Genomic DNA, 19,283 nt, shown 5'->3' with positions numbered 1-19,283 from the left:
AATGTGTTTATGAAACCACAATGTTGTTTCCTGGGTATTGAGCCTTTGTATTTCCAAGAGCTGTGACTGGCTGGGAGAAGAGCTGTCATTTCTCTATTTCTGCTGCCTGTTCTCACACACACATCCCCACACCATCCTCTCTCCTGGGCAGTGGTACAGCTGTTCTTTTATCTGTGATAATTGTTTTATTATTGTTATTCAGCTAACATGAAAACTGTGTGGCTGAAAATAAGCAGAAAGCTAAAGCAGAAAGAGCCTGCAGGACAGTGAGTGGATGCCAGAAAAAAAGAATTATTTTACTAAAGTGTTCTTAGATGGTGTTTACTGATTAAAGGATAAATCATCACCAGCATGGCTTGGTGACACAGGAGTGTGAGTACAAGTCCCTGGCCTAAATCTGACAGGAGAGTGATTTGAATTGCAGTCCCAAAGCTCCTGGGATGAACAGTGAACTATTGCTCCTTCACTCAGACCCTTACTTGACCAGACATTACAGCCCTGTTGAAATTTCCATAAAACTGTGCTCATTTCCATAAAACACTGATACTTCTGAAGGGAAAAATTAAATTGCCAGGCATTTTTTTATCAAACCTGCTTAGGATCACATTAGTCTCTTTCAGAGCAATCACTTCCACAGCCATTTCTCAATCTAATTTATTTTCTGGTCTTGTTTACCAAATAAGAAGGGTTCTGATATGATTTCTCGTATATAAATATTATCAAAGCTGCAGCACAACCCAGAGCCCTGCAAATAGATATGTAAATGCACCTGAAATGGCTTCTTTCCTGCAGTTGAGAGGTAATAAGGGACAATTCATCACTCTCTCCTCATTGAACTTCTTACAGGTTAACAAAACTTCTGGGACACCATGGAATCCAGACAGAAAAGAATGAAATAAAACAGTTTTAAAGTGGTCAAAGGAGCACAAATCTGATGAAGAGCAGATGAGGGAACTGGGAGGGCTCATCCTGGAGAAAAGGAGGCTCAGGAGAGACATTGTAGTTCTCTAAAACTCCCTGACAGGAGGTCTCTTCACCCAGATAATCAGGAAAGGATGAGAGGAAACAGCCTCAAATTGTACCATGAGAGGTTCAGGATCTAAGGAGAAATTTCTTCACCAAAAGGGTTGTCAAGAACTGGAAGAGGCTGCCCAGAGAAGTGATGGAGTCATCAGCAATGTTCAAATGATAATGTCCAAAAGAGGTGTGGATGTGGCACGTGAAGATGTGGTTTAGTGGTGGACATGGTTAAAGGTTGGACTCAGTGATATTAGAGGCATTTCCACCCAAATGACTCCACAGTTCATGAGGCTGATGGGACAGCACCATCCTGGCGTGAGGGGTGATCCCTGCCAACAAACGCAAAGGCATTTACTCACCCAAAAAAAATACACCAGAGTCCATATGAAACGATCAAAATAAAATCTAAATACTAAAAAATATTAAATTCTAAAAAAATCTGAATACTAAAAGACACCTAATGAGGGAGAAGCTGGAATTCCTGCAACTTCTGTGCGCGCAGCCATGGCCTGTGGCCTGAGAGGACATCACCTTGTGCCACTGAGCTGCACTGCTCAAAGGGTTGTTTTCCTCCCTGTTCCTCACTTTAAAAAGTGGATGTGGGAGACAGCTGGCTCAGATTCCTCACCCACCCACAACAGTAGCATTTTGCTGCCTCAGTGTCAACAGTTGACAAGCCTAAATTGTGAAGTGCTTCAGGAATGGTGAAAAAGTTGAGATTGTTATGCTGAGAAAAACCTTTATTCCCCTGCAGGAATGATGCATAAGCTAAAGGTTAGAACATTTTAATTCAGGGTGCACAGAGAACATGGAAATCAGGTTTTTAGCAATACTAAAAATAAGTAGACTTATTAATAAGGAGAATCCTTAAACAGCAGAGCAGATCAAGTACATATGGTTTTTATTTTTGATCCTTTTATCTACAAAAATACAAGAGATGTTCAGCAAATATTTACTCCTGGTTTTAAATAAACCCTGGTTTATCCTGATATTCCTGCCATGTTTGCTTTGTGCAAACAGTCCAGAGAATGAATATATTTGTCAGATCACATCTGTGAGAGATTCTAAGCCTGCACTTTCTGTACAAGCTTTTTTTCCATAGGTTTGAACACAGGCAGCAGAGTTCAGGATGTCTTGGGGAGCTGCTCTGCATTTTGGTTCCTTGCACAGGGAACAGAGCTTTTAGCATGTCTTTTCCTCAGGGAATAATTCTGTTTACACATTTCAAATATGCTCTCTGCAAACACACTTGAGCACTAACCCAAATTGTTTTGTTCCCACAAGCACAGCAGATGATTTTATTTTTTCCCTTTGACATTGGACTGTCCAATTAGCCCCTCCTTTTTCACAGCTACTCTATGTTACCTCACCACCTCCTCACAGCAGACAGCTATAGAAACAAGAAATGGTTCATTACATGGCATCTGACACAGACAGACACTATAGAACATGGAAAACGCTATAAAAATATTCCAGGTTAGTCATTCAGACTGTTCAGATCAATCAAATTGCAATTTATCCCCCAAAGAAAAATTGCCACAAACTTCAAGCTGGATCTCCTGCTCGCCAGGCACTCTGTGCTTCAAACCAGATTTAATCACAGCTTCTCTTGCCCTCTGTACAGCACTGCCACTATGGCAAATTGGATATTTAAATCAGCTTCACCTGGCAAAAATAGATAGAACTGGACTGAATTTCAAAAGTTGCCATTGGGAGACTTCTCCACTCATTGCCAGAGGGACCAGCAAGATCCTTTGGAATATTTCAAATTACCAAGGGGGCTCTAGGTCAGGCATAGAGACAAGTTTTGAAGAACTGACCTAAATCTCATAATTTTCTAAGGTTTGTGAACACCGGGCAATAGGATGGACAAGGTGAGAGGGTTCCTCAGAGGACAATATAGTTTGGGTACTAAAATTTAATTTAACATTTATCACCAAAGAAACAGTATTGTATTTGCAGGGAATGCCCTGATGAAGGCAGAAATGATGAATCTGACTCCATGTTCTCAAAAATCTAATTTATTACTTTATTATACTATATTATATTAAAGAATACTATACCATACTATACTAAAGAATACAGAAAGGATACTTAATAAATGCTAAAAAGATAATAATGAAAACTCCTGACTCTTTCCAGAGTCCTGACACAGCTTGGCCCTGATTGGCCAAAGAGTGAAAACAACTCACAGCAGAATCCAATGGAACAATCACCTGTGGGTAAACAATCTCCAAACACATTCCACATGAGCACAACACAGGAGAAGCAAATGAGATAAGAATTGTTTTCCTTTTCTCTGAGAATTCTCAGCTTCCCAGGAGAAAAATCCTGAGTGAAGGAATTTTTTCAGAAAATGTGAATGCCACAAAACAGTTTAATGGGACACTGAATTGACCACGTTTTTCCTCAAGAGGAACAGTGGAGGAGAAGGCCCCAGATATATTTTCTGTCCATTATGCAAAATTGTCTCTTGTTACAAAAGAAACCAGCACATATTGGCTGTTCCCATCAGGGAATCAGCCTGCACTCTGTGCCACTCTGGGAAGCGCTTGGACTGCATTCCTGGCATTGGGAAAAACTGAAGGAAATGAGCCAAATATCCTCTCCATGTCCTCATCTCAGATGTGGAATGTGATTAATGTATATACCACAGGCCTGGGCATGGAAAGGGAGATGATTTTCTGTTACAAGCATCAAAAGGAAAAGTCTGGGCACTGCTGTCCTGCCTTCATCTGTTCTCATTGTCACACATCATTTTATCTATACCCAAAAAGTGGCAGGAAATCTTCAATAGCACCAGGACCAGCACCAATTCCTGAAAAGTTCAAAAATATCCTATGTAACTGCAATCCTTTACTGACAGACATTTCCAAGCTGTGACATTTAACTTGTTCTTCATTTGTTCTATGTGTCCCTTAGGTACTTTTTCCAATCAGAATGTCACTTAGAATCCACTTAGGGCCCTGAAATCTGTTGATTATACCACATGGCTGTATTTACAAACCAAACTTGGAACAGTAACCTGATAGAGAAACCATCAAGACTGTCTACCCAGTCCTTGCTGGTGTATTAACTCTTAGCACAGGCAGTGTGTGACACCTCTTTTTCTCCTCTTTGTTTGCAAGTTTAAATGTCAGACACTCAATTAAGATGATTTAAAAAGTGGCAGTGGGTGAGATTCATCAGGCCAGATGACCAGAGTGCCATTTGAGCTTTTTGCCTGGTTTCTCTGCAGAGATAATGGGAAGGAATGGGTGCTTGCTGGGCTTTATTCATCTTGCCCTAAATAGACTTTTCAAACCTGACAGGTGCCTGGTGCCCTAAGAACTCCCATTTCTCTGCAATGACAGATGAAGCACCAGGTAATGTTCTCAGCTGTGGGCATCCACAGCCTTGCCCATTTTAGCTGTGTGGTTACAGTGTGTGCTTACAGCCCCTGGGCTGGAGGAGCTCGTTTATTTTGGTGTGTGGCTGTCAATGAAGGGAGTCTGGAATAATTTGTATGCCCTGCCATTTGCCCTAGGATAAGAACAAATGCACAGACATCTCAGATGACTCTGATAACCTATTAAGCCTCAACAACTTGATGGCATTTTTAAGTCCTCAGGGCAGTCATAAGAGGGGAATATGAGGAAAGGTCTTGTGTTCTGTATTCTGTTCAACAAGGCTGTCTGAGCTGTGGGGAACAAAAGTACAGTGTCAGCCAGCAAGATAAAAGAACACTTTTGCAGCTGTTATTCCTTGCCCCAAATCACACACCAACTGAAAAACATATTTGGCCTTTCTCCAGAAAATAACAACATCCTCTCCTGATAACTCCTGACTAAGGAGATATGTTAATGTGTACTGGAGATAAAAAGCAGTTATAGCAACAGCTCTGTGGCCTGTAAAGGTGCTATGTGAGCTGAGAGCTGGGCTCCTTCACAGAAGGTGTTTGTTGGACAGGAGGCAGTGAGCAACCAGGTAATGGTTCTGTTCTGACCTCCAGGCTGTCAGGAAAATACCTTTGTGAAGTTTCCCAGGAATTTCTTGTATGAAACTTGAGGTGAACACCGTTTTCCTAGGAATATCTCACCACGTGTAGTGTGCAAACTAAAATTTAAGCAATAAACAAAGGAGAGGAAAGATTCAGTGAATTTTGCAATGATTGTTGAGTGGAAGATAGGTTTATAAAATGTCAGGAACTTCTGCTGCTTTGATTCTCTCCTCCCTGCCTGGAAGGAGCCTCTCCATGCCTCCAGCCTGATCTCCTGCTTGAAGCAAGCAAACCATAAACATTGGATTGATTCACGGGTGGTGAGTCTTGGATGCTGGGCCAGGGATGGAAATCTGACAGATTCCCTGTGTCTTAATTTAGAAATAAAGGTGTGTGTTCTAATGCCATCTGTCAGAGGTGGGGCAGTTATCTCTGTTCATGGGGCAGTTTTTGTTTATCTTCCAACCAATCCTCCTTTATCCCTTCCAAAGTTTTTTACTTTCTCTCTCCCCCAGCCAACCCTCCCTGCCGGAGATCTCTGCTGTCCATGGCCACTGAGTGTCCCTGCAGGGCTGATCCAATCCCAGCATCCCATGGGGAGATGCTCCGCCCAGGGGAGGAGCCAAGCATTCCTGCCTGGATCCAATCTGAGCCTGGCACAGCACAGCAGCCTTTGCCCCCTGCATTGCCAGAGGAGCAGCTTTCTGCTGCCCTGCATGGCCAGAGGGAGCCCAGGCCCATCTGCAGCAGCCCTGGAGCTGCAGAGGAAAACTCCCCCCTTGTGCAGGATCCCTGCTGCAGCAGAGCCACAGCTGGCACTGCAGGAGGGCTGAGCCCCCCTGGGATGGGGCTGGGACACCCCCTGACACACAGGGGGGCAGGGACTGCTCTGACTCTGGCAGTGGGGTTTTTGTACTATTGCATTTGTATTTTTTAATTTTCCTATTAAAAAAATTGTTATTTCTACTCCCATATCTTTGCCTGAGAGCCCCTTAATTTCAAAATTATAATAATTCAGAGGGAGGGGGTTTTGCATTTTCCATTTCAAGGGAGGCTCCTGCCTTCCTTAGCACACACCTTTCTTTTCAAACCAAAACCCTCTGAGCAACCAATTCCTGTGCTCCCTCCCCTGCTGATGGAAACCTCACACTCTGTGTCCATCCTGAGCTTCCCAAGCTGCAACTCGTGATTGTTGCCCTTTGTTGTCTCCATTGCCAGTGGTGGGAAGAATTTGCCTCTCATATCTCATTTTCAGTGTCAGAGCTCTCCTCCTAATTTCATTTTTGCTGCCAGCCACAGCATCTCAAGTTCCTTCCACACTCCTCCACCAGGGATATCTGGAGGATGTGATACTGCTGAGGGGAGTGATCCTGTGCCAACTGAAAACCTAATGTGGATTATTAACAAATATTAAATACAAAATATTGAAATTTATATTTATAAGCAATTAAAAAGGCTTAAGTTGTCAGCTGGACAAAGCCCTGTTGGTCTAAGAAACTGCATTTTGAGGATGACTTGGACTTGCTTTGCAGGAGCTGGAATAACCCTTCAGCAAGAGACCAGGTCAAGTTCCCAATTTAAACTTTGAGAAGAAAACTATTAATTAATTTAAATACCAGACCTTTAAAAAAACTCTGTCAGTGCTATTTTTCTCCTTATTCTTGCAATTTCAAGTAACCTTTACCAAAGGTCACCTCCAATTGTGAGAACTGATGTAACTCAATATCCACATCCTGCTCTGTTCTTGCAGGAATATCCCAACTACAACTTAAATTTCCTTGACTTGCACTATGTGTACTCTACATCTCATCAAATGATCTCTGTCTTTAAGCCCTGGGCTCACTCCCACAATATTTTTCAGTCTCCTGATGGAACCTCCCTACACTTGTGCATCCTCCTCTCCAGATTTACTCTATTAAAGCCTAATGGGTCCAAAGAAAATGGGATTTCATGTGCTGATCACATCCACCTCACTGGAGTCCCTGCTGTTCTACTTTGCAGGATTTATGTCCCTCTCTGCTTCTTATCACTTAATTTCTTTTTAAGACAGGGACACCTGCCAGGAACAAGGAGGTGAGATGCCATTAGATTCACAAAATGCCCTCTGCTGATATAACAGGTTACTCAGTAATTACCAACTGAAATTTCCACTGAAAATTAAAAGCCATGTGGACACTTGATAGTGGATTTTTCTGGAGTCAGTTCTTTGTTTGTTGGTTTGTTTTTCTTTTGTACCCTGTTATACCCATATGATCTCATGGAAACCTTCCTGAAAAATCAGATTTTCAACCCAGCAGCTATTAATTTTTCAACAGCACTCTCAGCAGTGGGAAACAGAACCCACTCCCACAAGCTTCCACAAAGACATTCCCATGCAAAGTTGGCTCCACTAAGCCAAGAATGACAATGTCCCTGCTTAGGAATAATCCATGTATTTTCTAAGACCCATAGGTGGAGAAAGATGACCAGAGACAGCTGTTGGCTTTGACAGGGTTTCCTTGGAGTTGTTCTCATTGCACTCACCTGAGCCCTGCAGCCAACACCAGCCTCTGTGGCTCCAGCTTCCCTGTCCACCTGAGGACCTGGAGTGGGTGTGGGTGAACAAGAAATTGATGCTTGGTCCTGATTAGCCTTCTCCAGGGGCAGGAGTGCTGCTTGGGAGCTGGGAGAGAAAATCAAGCACTCGCTCTCTGCAAGCAAAATGAAACATCTGTTTATTGCTCCTTAAGGTTGCTGTCCCAAAGGAATTTTCCTCCTCTGTAGATTGTTCCACCAGTCTTTCCCAGGTCACTCAGCTTTGCTCTCCGTGAGCACCACGCAGTCTCTCAAAGAAGAACTTTGCCAAGTCCCATCCCTGCTGTTCTGATTCCCACACCTTGTTAAACCAGCTGGCCAGTCACCTTTGATGCACACCAGAGTATTTCAGATCCACTGAATCCCCCAAATCAGGGCAAACTGATGACACAACACCCTGGTGGGATGAAGGGCTGGAGGGGAAGCCCCTGCCCTCAGCAGATGCTCCAGGAATAACCAAGAGCAGCCAGATGTTCTCTGGAGCTGGGCAGTGAACAGATGCTGGTGAAGACAGGAGAGTCAGCTGGGGAATCCTGGTGTCTGTGTCACACAAATGCTGCTGGGTGGGAAATCTCCTCTCTAAGAACAAACACATCTCTGGGCAAAAGCCTTTCCTGCCACTGCCCACATGAGAACAGGAGGGTTCTGAGTGCTGAACACCTCCAGTCTCATGTGCAGTTTGATGGTGATGGGCAGAGCTCACTTGGCACCCATTGGAAGCACTGGCTGGAAAAATTAGGAAGGCAGAATCTTTTTACTCTTGGATTTACTGGCTAATGAGACCATCTGCAAAATGAGCTCAGCACTGAAGTTCAGTGAAGGAAGAATAGCCCTTTAAAATCTCACATCTTTGCTTGTGACTGAAAACCACACTAATATCCATTAAAGGAATAGTAGGAAAGAAGGAAAAACACAAATCTGTTGCTTTTTTGCATCTGCATCTTGACTGGGCTTCAGAGGCTTCATGGATATTTTCTTTGAGCAGGTAAAATAAAGAGACAGGAAACCTGGTCCATTTTTAACTCTCAAAAAAGCATCACCAGCACACACAACATGCATCCCTACCACTGTCACAAGGTGGAGCCCACGCCAGAGCTCACCAGTTACAAGTTTGCTTAAATATTACCTGGCCCAAGCCCTTAAATACCTCTCTGTATTCTTTAAACAAAATCCCCTCAAACCTTTAAATCCACAGCATTACAAACAAAACCCGAGGATAAAGAGGGGCATTACAGTCAAGACTTTCTTCCTGGAGTCTGGCATTCCTTCTCTCATTGCTATTCCTCCTTCAAGAGGGCTGAAGGGCTCCAAGGAGGCACTGGAGCCTTCTCAAGAGCACTGCATGGATTGTGTAGAGGGCCAGCATGTGCTGGCAGCTCTGACAGCCAAAACAGGCATGGAAGGGGTAAGGAAATGCTCCTAATTGAATAGGAGATTTTATTCTGCTCCTGGACTTGAATCTGAGTCTCTTGATTTTCTACACTTTTCCTCCAGCACCACCACTTGACATGGACCTGTTACCGTGTTCACAGGGGTTCTCGGATGAGGGAAAAGATGAGGATCTGACTCCATGTTTCAGAAGGCTGATTTATTATTTTATGATATATATTACATTAAAAGTATACTAAAAGAATAGAAGAAAGGGTTTCATCAGAAGGCTGGCTAAGAATAGAATAGCAAAGAATGATAACAAAGGTTTGTGGCTCGGCTGTCTGTCCGAGCCAGCTGACTGTGATTGGCCATTAATTAGAAACATCCAACATGGGCCAATCACAGATGCACCTGTTGCATTCCACAGCAGCAGATAATCAATGTTTACATTTTGTTCCTGAGGTCTCTCAGCTTCTCAGGAGGAAAAATCCTAAAGAAAGGATTTTTCATAAAAGATGTCTGCGACAATGGACCCATGGCCCTCTTCTCATTTTTAGTGCTTTCATGTTTATCTTCAGGCAAAGGCAGATATTTGTAGAGGGACGGGAAAAGCAATCATCCCTGCAGAGGTGTGTGCTTGCTCACCCATTTTGATAGGATTTTACCAGCACAGGCTGTGCTTGTAGCTGGGGATCTCCAGCAGCAGCCACAGGTTACATCTCCATGAGAGCAGGAACAGCTTCATTTTCTCCTGGTGCCAAGATCACCAAAGTTTGTGGCATAGGAACAACTGAATCTGCCCTGTTTGCTGTTGAAGACAGCTGGGCCTGTCACACTCAGAAAGGCACCATCAGTAGAGCAAATATTGCTTTAATTAATGAGTGTTCTATGAAAATACATCATTAGAAAAAATCTGAAACATCCCGAGAATGCTAGAATGATTTACCAAAGTTTTCTTCTTGTTTTTTTTTTTCTCCCCAGAAGAATACAGGGAAGAAAAGGTGCTTTAACACTGTGGAAACATCCTGTTGTAGCATTTTTTAAAAATCAAATGTTTTGCTAGTTTTGGTTTGTGATTATTTACATTTTCATATCTACATATATACATATACATATATATGTATATATAAATATACACATATACACATATACATATATACATATATACATACATACATATATACATATATATATATATTTGACTTTTTGCCAAATTCTAGTTATAGGGATAATTTTAAAGCACCCATCCACATTTCCATTAAAAAACCTGGGAAAAACTGTATGAAGTGACAGGATATTCCTCAGTGACTGACACTTCCTTGTGCATTAAATCAATGAATTAAATAGCTTTGGAAAACAGTACTTTATGAAGGAAGACAAGAAAATGAGGAGGAGAAGATAAAATAAATTAAGGGAAATGGATCCCCCATTTCCAAATGTATTGGGTCAGACTGGGATGGAGTTAGCCATAACATACACAGATCAATATTGTGTGTATTTCAGTTTAATGGACTAATAAAGCTACAAAATTTCCCAGATTTCATTATAAGCCTTCATAAAGAGATCAGAAACGTCATAAAATGTAATAAAACGTAGAATATAAATTGACCAGGGACTCATAATGATTTATAATAATTTAGATTGAAAATGAACCTCTGATGCCTCCAGTGCAACCTCTCACTGAAAGCAGGTTGGGTTCAAAGTTAGAGGAGATTGCCCAAAACATTTCCTAGCTGTGTCGCAGACATCTTTTCATTAAAAATTTTCCTTAAGATTTTTTTTATCCCGAGAAGCTGTGAGGCCTCAGGAACAAAATGTAAACATTGATTATCTGCTGCTGTGGAATGCAACAGGTGCATCTGGGATTGGTCTCGTGTGGTTGTTTCTAATTAATGGCCAATCACAGTCAGCTGGCTCGGACAGACAGTCTGAGGCAGCTGCCTTTGTTATCATTCTTTCAGATTATATTCTTAGCCAGCCTTCTGAGATGAAACTTTTCCTTCTATTCTTTTTAGCATAGTTTTAATGTAATATATATCATAAAATAATAAATCAGCCTTCTGAACATGGAGTCAACATTCTCGTCTCTTCCCTCATCCTAAGACCCCTGTGACCACTGTCACATAGCTGAGTTTTGAGTACCTCCAAGGATGGTGATTTTCCTGTTTCATTTCCAGCTGGCTCCTTTTCCTCCCAGCAGGTGCCTGATACTCCTGATTTCCAGGGCAGGGATTTACCAATGCCATGTTTGACCCAGGAAGCAGAAACTTTGGGCACTCAGGTTGGACAAGCCTTGGTCTCAGAGCTGGAACCGTTCATGCCCCTGAAGGTTACTGAGCTTCTCTTACATTTTCTTCTCTAAAGGTCTCCAAACCCTCTACTGATACGCAGGCTATAAACAGATTTCTCCAGGTAGTTTAGCCTGGAGAAAAGGAGACTCAGGGCTGCCCCCATCACTCTGTGCAGCTCCTGAAAGGTGCCTGTGCTCAGCTGGGGCTGGGCTCTGTCTGCAGCAGCACTGACACACCCAGAGCACACAGCCTCGAGCTGCACCAAGGGAAATACAGGTTGGATAGCAGGAAAAGTTTTTCACAGAAAGAGTGATAAAGTTCTGGAATGGCTGCCCAAGGAGGTGGTGCAGTCCCCATCCCTGGGGGTGTTTAACAAAGCCTGGATGCGGCACTGGGTGCCAGGGTTTGGTTGAGCTGTTGGGGCTGGGTTGGACTCGATGGTCTTGAAGGTCTCTCCCAACCTGGTCATTCTGGGAATTCTGTGAATTCACTGCAATATAATTATCATTCAGTTTTCAAGGAAAATTTGGACCCACTGTTAGATTGCTGTCTAACCAGCCATGGCTCTCCTTGGAAAGAATTTCCATTTCCTTCTCTGTTTCCACAACAGGAACCAAAAGACAAAATTAATCTACCAGAAGCTGCCCATAACCTCAGAAATCCCATTTAGTATTTTTGACTCTCGGGTTGCTGTCCCAATCTCCAGACAGCATTTTCCATATAAAAGATGCTATAGAAAGATTTCCCCTATAACAATGCCAAATCCAACATATTAAGGCACTTAAAGAAGAGCTTAAAACATGTGTTTAATCAGAAACAGAAACCTGAAATAATAGATAAAATAGTCTGCCCACACTTGTGGAATAAAGAAATGGATCCTGGCTCATTGTGTGGAGTTTGGACTTACCCACCAGTCAGTTAAGCTTATTTTATGATAAGAATTTGAAAGATATGACAGAAAATCTCAGTGATGTGATGTGAAATTATAAATGGTTTTGCTTCATAAAAAAATAGTGGAAAAGAAAGCAAACCATAGTGATAATAAATTCTTCATTTAAAAGACCCATTCCCAGCAAAGAGCAGTAGTTTTCAGGAATGAAATGAGGCAGAGACAGCCAGATAAATATCTGCCTGTATAATTCCTTCCTGAGCCACATCTGACTCCAGATCTCAAAATGACCCTTAAAAATTGCAGATGCATTTTCAGGGTTCAGAAAAAGCAATTTTTGTCTCAGGTGGTGGGGAGTTATGTCACATTATTGTTTAGAACTTCCTCTGGATCAAACAAGCTGTGGCAAACAGTTTTTGGAGGATGAGGAAATAACCCAGTGATACCTGGATCACTTGTGTGACATTTCTGAGTGGATTCTCCCTGCAGGGTGGGGATCAGCAGCTGGAGACAAGGAAATATTGTTGAAATGGTTTTAGGGAACTGAAAATTGATTTTAATCCAAAAGTACAACGTTGGGTGATGACAACTGGAGAATGTGACAGCAGAAAAGCAAAGCAGGAAGAAAATCTAAAAATCTTTCTAAAAATCTTCTTACCTTTACTGTTTCCTACAAAGAGCAATCACTCTGGTGTGTGAAATGGAATTCCAAGGGCAAGATGATTCCTTCAGCAATAAATAAAATATAGATCCCTCCAGGAAGTGGCCTTGGACCCTGCCCACCCAGAAGCTGATCTTGGATCCTCTCCTCTCCAGTTGCCTCATGCACAGACACATCAGTGTTGGAACCCTGTTTGCTGAGAATTTCAGATTTCTGTGCTGCCAGGCACTGACCCCCAAGAGAACACTGCACTGACCTGAGGCCGTGGAGAAGCTTCCACAATGGAATGACAGAACTGGGATTGTGGGTGTGGAGTTTGGATAGAAGTGTGTGATATCACAGGGTGGGAAACTCAGAGCTTAAGGGTTTAGAATATAGTAATGAATATAAAGCAAGGTGGAGGTTTTGGAGTGGAGGCTGGTCCTTCTTCACCTTCTCCCCCATGGGTTTGGGTGGTTTTGTGTAATTGGATAAAAAAGTCCACATTGTGGGCCATGGGTGGTTGGTTATTGGGTTAAAAGTAAAAATAATTAAAGTGTCATTTCTTAATTGGACAGTTTATCCTTAAAAGACCAGAGAGAGAGATGGGGCCATTCTGTAGTATTTTAGAGTGAAGTGATGCAGAACTCAGGGTTTGTGAGAGTGTGACATTGATAAGAACTAATAAACATCTGAGTCCCAACAAGAAATACCATCTCAAGTGCTTTCAATTCCAACCCTGGGATTGCTGCTCTGTAGGTTTTGGGGTCTGTCACCTCCCACAATGTTTCTCTGTGCTCCTCTGTGTGCAGGGTAAAAGCCTTTAACCACAGGACCTAAAAAGTCTCCCTAAAATCAGTTGTGTCCCTGTGTGCCCTCAGTTACTTCAAAGGACACTCCTGGCTCTTCAGATCTGTGGGGGTTTTTTCCAACAATGAAATTTCTCTGTGTCTCTCCCTCCCATTTTATTGACTGCCAGAGAAACACACATTAAGCCCAGTTCAATTTCACACGAGGGCTTGGATCTTTGAGATATCTGTATTGCAGACATCTCTGGGCAAATTGCCTGAAAGCTGCTTCAAAAACCAAAACCACCCCCTAAAAAACCCAATACCCCAGACCTCCTGCTCTCACAAACATTATCATTTTTAAAATATTCTCCCTGCTCTGCAGACAAGCACCACACAGATGTTCAATCCCTTCACGTTGCCATCCATGTTTAGAGAAAGCTGCTTTCCTGATGAGGCTATAAATTATTTTATCTCCAGCAAATGCTTATTTATTGACTTGCCTTTCTCATGCATCAGAAATCCCCCCCTCACCCCAGTCTCTCCCTGGAGAAACAGACATCTCCTGCTTGCCATCATAGTGATTCCTTTTTAGGAAACCTTTTTAGATTTCATCAGCCCCAAACTCGCGTCCCCCTTGGCCCTAAATGCCCACTTGTTCTTGCACATGCTGCTGCCAGTGGGAAGGAGCTGGGGAATGTATGATTAATCTCACATCCCACATCTCACACAGAAACCAAGATGGTGTTGTTGCTGCCCACAGTCCTCTCTGGTGGAGTCAGACTGTGGCACAAGCAAATAAAGTGGGGGACTGAGACCATGTGCAGAAGAGTGGCTGGGGATGGTCATGACAGGGGGCCTAAGGCACAACTGAGGTCAAATGTCCAAGGAAATCCTTGTATCTTTCCTCCTGAAATGCTGTAGCTGTTCTAATAAAATAATTTTTTTTTTTTAAAATAATGAAAAAAACAAACAAAATAAACCAACAAAAAACCACAAAAAACACAAAAACCCCCCAAAAAACACAAAAAAAACCCCAAAGCAAACAAACAAACAAAAAAACCCCAAAAAACCCCAAAAACAAAAACAAAAACAAAAAAACAAACATCAAACCAAAATCAAACCAAACCAAAAAACCAACAAGCAAACAAAAAAACCAAACCAAACCAACCAACCAACCAAAAAACCCCCAAGCCCAAAACCAAAAAAAACCAAACCCAAAACTTGAAAAAATCTCCAGCAGGATTTGCGACTGAGTGTTACCTTTGGGTAGAGTAACCTAACCAAGTTTTAAGTACTTTTATCTGTTAAAAATTTGGGGTTTTTTAATTTTTAAAAAGTTTAACCTGCAGACTGGAATCCGGTGATGTATTTTAGAAGTTCAACCAGTGTAGGATAACTTGTAGCCTTTCAAGAAGAAAAGAGACACAGCCAAATAATCACCCATTTAGCTAAATCCTCATTAAATGCTTGCTGCCCCTGGGCCTCAATGAAATTCTAACATCACCCAAGCAGGAATCAGTGGATCAGGGAACAAAAACCAATTCTATTTTTAAATTGATAATTGAAACAAGGCATCTCAGGTGGTTTGGAGTGTTTTGAGAGGATTTGATGTAAAACCTTTCCTCCTGCTGGTTACCCACAGCTCCACAGTCTCGCCCCAGGTACCAAAGAGATGAACCTGGGTGTAAATCCTGGGTTGTCTTTATATCAAGGGGAGTAATAAATAAAAATGAACTGACTGGTAGGACTTTTAGTGAATCTGCTTAAACTTTTGAACATTTTTTCACCTGATTCCTACTTATTGCCCATCAAATGCAACCAAACCCCAAATGTCTCTAATTCCAGAGGATGCAAATGGCCAGGATTTAGTAGTATATTTAATAGCCAGGAATTTTCAGTATACAGATCCCCATTGCCTTTGATTTGCCTCCTCTCTGCACTTCTCTCCCTCTCCACTCTGGTGTTGACCCCATGTCAGACTAATGCAAACGTGGTTGGAATTTATTCCTTCTAAAAAGTACCAGACTGTGGCATTTTTTGGGGAAATATAGCAGTAACACCAGACCAAGCACTGAAACCCACCTGGGCTCAGCCTGTGCCTCCACTGCTTTGCTTAAATAATGCCACAATATTATTAGTTTGCTGTTTATGGATTCTTTGTACTCAATCTTAGATTTTTTTCTGTTTCCTGCTGTGCTTGATCATTACTGTAATACTTGGATAAGACTTTCTGTGAGGGCTTGGCAGATCTCTCAGCTTTCCTTTATCAGCTTCCCCTTATCAGGGCTGATCACAGCCCTGTGAGATGGGAGACATCTCTCACTGCATTTAAGCCCCACACGGGACCATCATCCTGATAAGGAGCTTTTGTAGGGCACAAAATATGTTTTCTACACCATGACTGGTGGCCTAAGGATGCAGATATTCTCCTCAGCTTGAATAACCCACACCATTTTCCTCGGGTCATTTATCTCCTTTGGGGATAACACAGGTCAGGAAGAAAAAGTAATTTTGGGTTTTTTCTTGCAACAGAGGAGGGTTTGGATGGGATATTTGTGCTGCTGCTTCTTCAGAGGGAAATGTGAGTGCTGCTCATTTTCCATGGGACCACAGATGCTCTGAGTTTGGGATTGCCAAGAGAGTCTGTATGAGCTGTGCACTCATTAAATTATTCAATGTGTGGGTTCTAGGGAAGTGTCTCAGCCAGGTTTGAAAGACCTTGGCCTGACAGTGAGAGCTGACACCACTCACAGGGGAGCACCTCAACCTCCCCCACCACTACACTGCACCCTTTCATTTTTGTTGGACCACTGAGTTTAATTAAAACCTGTCTTAAAGCTCCATAATTTATGAGGTTTGTCTCCTTGCATTGCTGACACACGAAACCTGAGGATGAAGCCTGGGAGAAGTCATGAAGCAGGGAAAGGAACAATCTAGGAAACAGCAGGGCTTTTTCTGCTGTAGATGCAATAAAACCAGAGATAAATCATAATATATCTGCCGATATATTGCAGATGTTGGCAAAGTGTGCACATTCTTACAGCTTCATTGAGCTGCAGATGGACACCAGCCTAAGGTGAGTTGCTTTTCTCCATTAAAACACAAAGCCTGTACTTTACACTCCTCTATTTTGCCTTTCTGTGTCTGTAACACAGTCAAATTAGCATCTCCTTTACTATTCTGAGTTACATTCACCACTTGAAGTTTAAAATATATGGGATAGCTGTGCATTAAGTAGATGTCTGTGCATACAGATATATTTTATTATGGGAGATTCCTGTTTTTCAGCCTCACTTTGCAAGCCCTAAAATCAGCTGTGCATTCCTCCTTCCTTAATTTGCATGTTTACTTGCAGTCTAACATCTTTTTTATTGAAATTTACTTCCAGATCACAGAACGTTGGCTAATCACCAAGCTGTTTGTACTTAATAAATCATCTCGACCTCTAAGTGGAGATGTGGTTTTTTTAAAGCAGATTTTAGCCTCAATATTGAAGTTTGTCTAATTAGCTGCATTCCAGTGTTTTTTTAAAGGAATGGGGTGGAAGACAAGAGGAAATGGCCTCAAATTGTGCCAGGGGAGGTCCAGATTGGATATTAGGAAAAATCTTCTTTACTGAAAGGGTGGTCAGGGATTGCAACAGGGAAATGATGGAATCAGCAACCCTGGAAATGTTTAAAAATGGTGTAAGTTTAGCACCTGGGGACATGATTCAGACTTGGCAGTGCTGGGTCAATGGTTGGAACTGGTGATCCTAGAGGCTTCTCCAATTCTTTGATTCTGTGAATGGTGGAGTTTTAAGTTTGAACTTGAGAAAATGAGGGTTGAGCTGAGCTGAGCATTTTTAGTCCAGAGGTTGTTTTTTAGGGCTGGAACTGAGATTACCAAACCCTTTCCCCTTCACACACAGGTGAGCTGTTCAGATCTCACAGAAAGCATTTTTCCAGAGATCTGTAAATTCCCTCCTGCAGAGAGCTGCTGGGCTTCAAGAGTTTATTGTAAATCTTCCCTTCCTTCTCCCCCAACAGCCAATAATCTTCTTTCACTATGGATGGAGACTTAACATTAGGGGGCTAAAAAGATTAATTTTAATTTTTGAAACAAAACCTCCTCTGATGTGGAGTGAGGCCAGCATATGCCTCACACTCTTGGAGCAGGAGTTACCACTCAGATCACTTCCCTCAAATTCCCTCATGTTTAGACTTTCTCTTACTCCTGTTTTCTTTTGTTTTAGTCTGGGGTGTTTTGGGTGTTTGGGGTTTTTTTGGTTTTCTTTCTTTTTTTTTTTTTTTGTGGTTTTCTTTTTTGTTGTTGTTGTTTTGTTTTGGTTTTGTTTTGTTTGTTTGGTTTTGTTTTTGTCATTTTTGGTTATTTTGTATTCGGCTTTTGTGGGGGTTTTTTGGTTTTGCTTTTTAAAAGGCCTGTTCTCCTGCCTTTTAGTTTCAGGACACATGTTAACCTAAGGAGCCAATACAAGGAAGAAAAAAAAGAAATTTAAGAAAATTCCAAATTCCAAAGCTTGCATGAAAGAACACCCTGCTGCAGGAGTCATTTTTGCTAAACAGATACAGTTGGGAAATGAGGCCTTATTATAAGGGAACAAAGTTATTCCCTGCACAGTTTAGCAGCCACATTTGTCTTGACCTGATATTTCACATTTCGTCCACATCGTGCTGGGAATTCAGAGAAAAAGGTGAGAGGGGGAGAAATCCCTCTCCATGTTCACAGTTCATTATACATTCAAAATTCCTTTGAAAGCCTCTCACACTGAATAATAAGTTGCAAAGCTCTCCCAGTGCTCCCTGTCTCTGAGGCCACACTACAAATCGTTTCCCAGTAATTATGGAGGGAGAAAAAAAAAAAAAAAAGAGAAATTAATTATACCAATTTGAAAACTCCACAATGACCTTGGAGAAACTTCAAAAGGTCAGCCAGGATGGTTTGCTTGTTGTCCTAGACTGGATCCCACCTTAATTACTCCTCAGAGGAATAGCCCAGTCTTTCCCCCAGGGTTTCTTGTGGAGATGGAGCTGAAGAATTTTGTTATTTGGGTTCAGCATATAACAAAGAAAATATACAGGATGTAATGGGACAGTGGGGGAGTTTCTGGGGAGCTTCCTAAGCAGCATCTCCCACATGGATGGGTCCGTTCTCTGTTCCTGACCTACAAACTTCCACCCACCCACTGCTGCCCTCACAGGAGGGCTCTGTGTTGTATTTGCAGGGTTCCCAGATGAAGGAAGGAATGATGAATCTGACTCCATGTTTTTAGAAAGCTAACTTATTATTTTATTGTATTAAAGAATACCACACTAAACTATATTAAAGACTACAGAAAGGACACTTACAGAAGGCTACAAAGATGATAATGAAAAACCCAGGACTTCTTTTAGAGTCCCAACACAGCTTGGACCTGATTGGTCATTAAGTCAAAACAATTCACATGAAACCAATGAAACAACCACCTGCTGGATAAACAATCTCCAAACACATTCCAAAGCAGCAAAACACAGGAAAAGCAAATGAGAGAATATTGTTTTCCTTTTTCTCTGAAGCTTCTCAGCTTCCCAGGAGAAAAATCCTGGGCAAAGGGATTTTTCCAGAAAATATGACAGTAACAACTGTGTGATCCACTTTGGCAGAACAAAAAGCCCCACACAAGAAACAGAGCTGCTTTCCAGGATCAGCATGGTCCCATCCAGGCAGGGCCACAGGATCCTCCTCCAGT

Source organism: Melospiza georgiana, chromosome 1 (genome assembly GCF_028018845.1).
Source record: "Melospiza georgiana isolate bMelGeo1 chromosome 1, bMelGeo1.pri, whole genome shotgun sequence".
Lineage (NCBI taxonomy): Eukaryota > Metazoa > Chordata > Aves > Passeriformes > Passerellidae > Melospiza > Melospiza georgiana.
This window is presented reverse-complemented; position numbering follows the sequence as displayed.